Source organism: Myotis lucifugus, unplaced genomic scaffold, assembly GCF_000147115.1.
Source record: "Myotis lucifugus unplaced genomic scaffold, Myoluc2.0 scaffold_270, whole genome shotgun sequence".
NCBI classification, from domain to species: domain Eukaryota; kingdom Metazoa; phylum Chordata; class Mammalia; order Chiroptera; family Vespertilionidae; genus Myotis; species Myotis lucifugus.
Window position 1 is genome coordinate 1679380 of NW_005871318.1, and position 6000 is coordinate 1685379.

Below are 6000 nucleotides of genomic sequence, written 5' to 3' on the forward strand. Positions count from 1 at the left end.
TCTTTATTGTTTAAGGCATTACAAATGTGTCCTCATCCCCCCAATCCCCGCCCCCCCACTCATGTTCTCATCTCCCTGTTGTCCATGTCCATTGGTTTGGCTTATATGCATGCATACAAGTCCTTTGATTGATCTCTTCCCCTTACCCCCTAGCTCCCCTACTTTCCCTCTGGGGATTGATAGTCTGATCGCTGTCTCTCTGTCTTTGGATCTGTCCCTGTTCATCAGTCTATGTTGTTCTCTATATTCCACAAATGAGTGAGATCATGTGGTATTTATCTTTCTCTGACTGGCTAATTTCACTTAGCATAATGCTCTCCAGTTCCATCCATGCTGTTGCAAATGGCAAGAGTTCCTTCTTTTTTACCGCAGTGTAGTACAGCATTCCATTGTGTAGATATACCAGCGTGTGTGGTTTTTTTTTACTGCATTTCTGTGAAATGTCCCCGGCCCCCCCTCATAGGCATATCCCTAGAGGCCTATCCCTACAGAAAGCAGATTAGTGACTGCCTGGGGCTAGGGCAGGAGGAAAGGGAGGGGGCACTGGGAAAGGGAGGAGACTGTTAATGGTATGGGTTTAAAGTCCTACAATTGGCTCCTCTCTGAGGGGGCGTGGCTAGGCACTGGGGGCCGTGGCTTGACTCTAGGGTTGAGGGACCCAACTTAAAACCCCGCTGAGGCGCCCTGGCCCACGCTGTGGTGGTTGTTACTCCTGGAGGCATGGAGGAGTGCGCTTGCCTCCTTGGCTTGGGCTCTTCGCGGGCATGTCAGTGTCCTCAGGAGTGCCAGCGCCCAGCTGAGAAGGCAAAGGCCAAGGGCAAGCGGTGTCCTCAGAATTGCGCTTGCCTCTGTGGCTTGGGCTCTTCGCGGGCATGTCAGTGTCATCAGGAGTGCCAGGGCCCAGCTGAGAAGGCAGCGCCCCAGGGCAAGCCGGCCCCGGCAGAAAAGCACCTCGAGGCGGACGCGGCAGCGCTGTGCTGTGCGGGGAGTGGAGGAATCGCTAGCCCCAGGCCGCCCCCGCCGCCCCGGCACTGCTCTCTGCAGGACCTGCCGGTGGAGGTGCTGGTGGAGATCTTCGGCTCGCTCCCCGGCACCGATCTGCCCAGCCTGGCCCTGGCCTGCACCAAATTCCACCACATCCTGCACACCGACAGCATCTGGAGACGGCGCTGCCGCGAGGAGTTTGGCCTTCGTGAAAACTTGCAGAACCTGGAGATGATGGGTATGTCTTATCGAGAAGTCTATGCGAAGCTCTTCCACCCATACAGAGGCATTTTGGGATTGTGGCAGCTAGATACTGAGGGCTATAAAACACTGCTGAATGTCGTGGTGGATGGCTTACTCATTACTGGTTGGACATACGGGCCTTGCCTTAACCTCCATGTGGATGGCCCAATGCAATTCAAGCCCTCGTTCAGAATTTGCCTGACGGAGAGGAAATCAGCCACGGTGGAGTGCATGGAAGGCCGCCACAGCAGGCCCCACAGCCGCCACATTCAGATTGGGAAGAACAGGTTCAGCACCCGGTGCAACAAGACTGACCACCTTAAGGATTTACCAACGCGGCTTAGGGAGGACTGGGCGCGGGTGCTGGTGCAGAAGGACAGACTGCAGTATGACTGCTTGACCTACCGCCGCCTCTACCTCCCGCCCAGCCACCCGGACGACCTCATCAGGCCAGGCCTCTTCCAAGGCAAATACCATCGCTTCGGCCTAATGATTGCCATGCTCAGCTTCCATGGGAAGTATGCCAGGGTCACGAAGATCACGGGAAACTTCACCCAGACGTTAGAGATCCACCTCATGCGCCGCATCCAGCTGGGAGATGGCAAGATCTTCCGCAACTTCAACACGCTCTACCGCGTGGTCCTGGAGATTGACGAGCAGGTGATCCGGGAGCAAGAAGACGGGACTGAGGAAAGCGGGGGCTATGGCTGGCAGAGCCCTTCCCAGCCTAGCGTCGGGGAGTCCGGGGCTGCAGCTTCGGAGGAGCAGCCTGTCCCGTTTGTTCTGCCTGTGGGCGTGAGCTCTAGACTCCAGAACTACCCCCGAACCTGCAGGATGTGTTTCTATGGCGTGGACATTGTTACCACATGTGGCTCAGGCTGCCCCTGGCGCTTCCCTGGAGTCTTCATCCTGTTCGATGAGAACCACTTCGGGTTCATCTCTCTGGAGACGAAATACTTCATCCTGTTCGGCAGAGTCCAGAACACCTTCCAGAATGTGGAGGCACCATCCCCGCAGGCCTTCCTGAAGATGCTCAAGAACATTCAGTCCCGACCGGTAGGAGGAGCAGCTTGCATGCACTTTGAAGATTTGACCTTCTGAACAGGTTACCCATCTTTGTTTGTTTTTTTAATCCTCACCCGAGGATATTTTCCCATTGATGTTTAGAGAGAGTGGGGGAGAGAGGGAAAGACAGAAATAATCGATGTGAGAGAAACACATCAGTTGGTTGCCTCCTGCCCAAGCCCGGACTAGGGCCAGGCTGGGTAGGGGTGACCCCCAATTTCATTGTTACAAATTGAACATAATTAAAGCATAGTGATAAATCACAAAAGAAATAAAGACATCTTAGTTAATACATATTGTTTATTTATTAACATTACACTCATGGCCAATAGCAATAGAGCTCATTCCTTAAGGAAGCTTATCTGATACATTATCTCCATAATGCATAGCTAGTGCTTTGGCACTAAGGCTTCGGGCTATTTTAAACAGCAGGGCCACAGGCTCCTGGGATGGCGTCTTCAGAGACAAATGGGGACTGTTCTCATTCCTCACCGGGCTCTGAAGAAAAGAAGGAACATGGGGGAAAGGCAGAATGCAGCTCCTCAGACTCCAGCAGTAGCGGTGAAGATGCCAGCAGCTCCAGCTCATCTTCCTGGGGCGGAGGGGGGTAGATTGGCACCTCTGACTCAGACTCCAACTGAGCTTTGTTCATTCCTAGGTGGCGGGACAGAGAATTTCCCAACAGAAGTCTTTGGCATCTATGTACACTGCAGGGCTCTTCTCCCTGTCCCTGTTTATTGCTTTACTTCTTCCTTCCTTTCCCCTCCTCCTCCTCGATACAGAGTAGGACGGGTTGGCAAGCGGGGAATTGGGACAGAACTCTTAATATCAGGTCCACACACCCGGGAAGAGAGGTTCCTGCTGGGAGAAGAAATATATCTGAGCCTTTATTGGGTCCCCCTACACCAGTGATGGCGAACCTTTTGAGCTCGGCGTGTCAGCATTTCGAAAAACCCTAACTTAACTCTGGTGCCATATCCCATGTAGAAAATTTTTGATATTTGCAACCATAGTAAAACAAAGACTTATAGTTTTGATATTTATTTTATATATTTAAATGCCATTTAACAAAGAAAAATCAACCAAAAAAATGGGTTCGCGTGTCACCTCTGACACACGTCATAGGTTCGCCATCACTGCCCTACACCATCAGTACCACTCCCTCTAGGAGCCCCAAGCAATGAAGGATCATGAAACAAGCAGATGATTGGGTAGCTGTGTGGAGCACACTGCACTGGACTGCGTATTTGTGAAGAAATAAGTTTTGCTTTCCTTATTTTCTGTCTGCCAGAGGTGGTCGGGGCCACCATGAGCCTGTGATTCCTATATTCTCTGTAAGAACTCTACCTCTGGACTCTTATATTATATCTGGTGTGAGAAAGGAGTTGCCATTCTTTATGTGAGAGTGGGCAGCATCATGTAGCAGGCAATATTTATACATGTATATTTAACTCTGACATCTCTATGAGACTTTCTTACTAATTTTAAATAAAATTGTATTTTCTAAGTTTAGCTGTTTCATTTGAATGAGGGCCTCCATGGAATAAATGTTTTATAATTTGGAGCACTGCTTCTCCAAGTAGTGTCTGCATTTGTTCTTGGAAAAACCTAAATTCCTTCCTTTTGCTCCAGGTTTAAGTGAATCTCCTATTTAGCTTTCAGGGTTGATGGATGTATGAGTGGATGTATGAATGAAGAGAAAGAGAGATAGAAATAGATAGATAGATAGATAGATAGAAATATAAAGATACCTGGATAGCCCTGGCTGCTGTCCTCAGTGTTTAGAGCATTGGCCTACACTCCAAAGGGTCTTGAGTTCAATTCCTGATCACGAGCACCTACCTGGGTAGCAGGTTTGATCCCTGCCCCCAGTTGGGGTGTGTTTGGAGGCAACCAACTAATTTGTCTCTCACTTAGGTTTCTCTCTCTCTTACAAGCAATGGAAAAAATATCCTCAGGTGAGGATTAACAAAAAAAATAAGGTATGTGGATAGATACATACATAGATACATAGAAAGATATAGACGTGTAAATATACACTATTCTGTTCTACTGGTCTGTCTGTGAATTACTGTGATTATTTGGTTTGCAGATATATTTGAAAATCTATTTAAGGTGAAATTAAATTAAATCCTTCCCCCCTGTATATTCCTGGCTATTTCCATATTGTGTTCTCATGAATGTAAGAAAAATAAAATAATTGTGTCATTTTTATATGAAAACCATTAAATTTTCAGCATGTAGATAACTAGATATCTTAGTGAATTATTAAGTGTTTTTCTAGATAAAGTTCATTTTACAAAGTAAAGGCAGCATTGACATGTTTTATAACTCTAATCCTTTCTCTTTCTAAAAGTGTTGGTTGGAATATTCCGAACAATGTTAAGTAATAGCAGTGATATGTGCTTGTCTTGCTTCAGACTTTCAAACTCATGTTTAAAGGACTTTCAACTATTGAAATTATGCTGATTAATATTACAGTTAAAATAAACTATATTACCTAGTCAGAAAATGCCTATGGGTTTATATTACTGTTTTCATTGCATAATGTGTATTTTTAACACACAATTTCTATCATCCACTCAGTGTGGACCCAGGAGAAGCGCTGGGTGATGTGTCTGAGCACCTGGAAGGGTGTCCCTTTCCTCTGATCCACTTGCAGGAGCATCTGAACTGCCTGGTGGTGGCCATGCTGCAGAGGCCCCAGCAGAGAGGGGTGGTATAGATGTCAGCCAGCAGGTGGCAGCGGAGCCTGGCTGCAGCCTGGTTTTCATTCTGTATTCCTGCGTGTGTGTGTGTGTGTATTTAGTTCATGACTGTTTCATCACACATGTAGGTTTGTGTGTCACCAGCACAGTCAATATAGTGAACATATGGTGCTAGGAGGGTCCTCGTGCTTCCCACTCACCCCTGCCCTCAACTCCTGGAAACCGCTAATGTATTCCCCATTTCTATCATTTTGTCATTTCAAGAATGTTGTATCAATGGAATCAGACAGTATATAACCTTCAGGGAATGACTCTTTTCACTCAGCATAATTCTCTGACAATCCACCCAAGTTGCTGTGGGTATGAGCAGTGGATTCTTTTTATGGCTGAGTGGTGTTCCATGGTATGGGTGCCCCACAGTGTGCTTATGTCTCTTCCTTTTGATGGAAAGGGGTTTGTTTCCAGGTTTTTTGGCTCTTACAAATAAAGGTGCAATGAACATTCCTGTGGTATTTATGTGAGCATAAATTGTCATTTCTTTGGGATAAATGCTCAAGAGTGTACTTGCTGGGTCCTCTGGTTAGTTTTATAAGAAACTTATGAGTGCTTAGCTTTATAAGAAACTGCCAAACTATTGCAGTCGCTGTACCATTTTATATTCCCACCACAATGTACTGTGACACCTGCATCCTCACCAGGGTTTGGTGTTGTCACTATGCTTATCAACTCAGATTCATGTGTAAATGGCATTTCATTGTGGTTTTAATGTGAATTTCCCAAAGGTTAGTGACATTGAACATCTTTGCACATTTACTTGTAATCTGTGCATCTTCAGTAAAATGTCAGCTACTGTCTCTATTTTCTAATACAGTTTTTTTATAGTTGAGTTTGAGAGTTCTTTATACATATTAATTCTTCGTAGAATTTGTGTTTTGCAAATCTTTTCTCCAGATTGTACCTTGTCCTTCAATCTTCTAAACAGGGCCTTTTGCAGAACAAA

General features: G+C 46.5%; 1 pseudogene; it reads left to right on the forward strand.

Annotated features, from left to right (window-relative positions):
* Positions 1-720: 720 nt before the first annotated feature.
* Positions 721-2328, forward strand: LOC102436082 (annotated as a pseudogene).
* The last annotated feature ends 3672 nt before the right edge of the window (positions 2329-6000 follow it).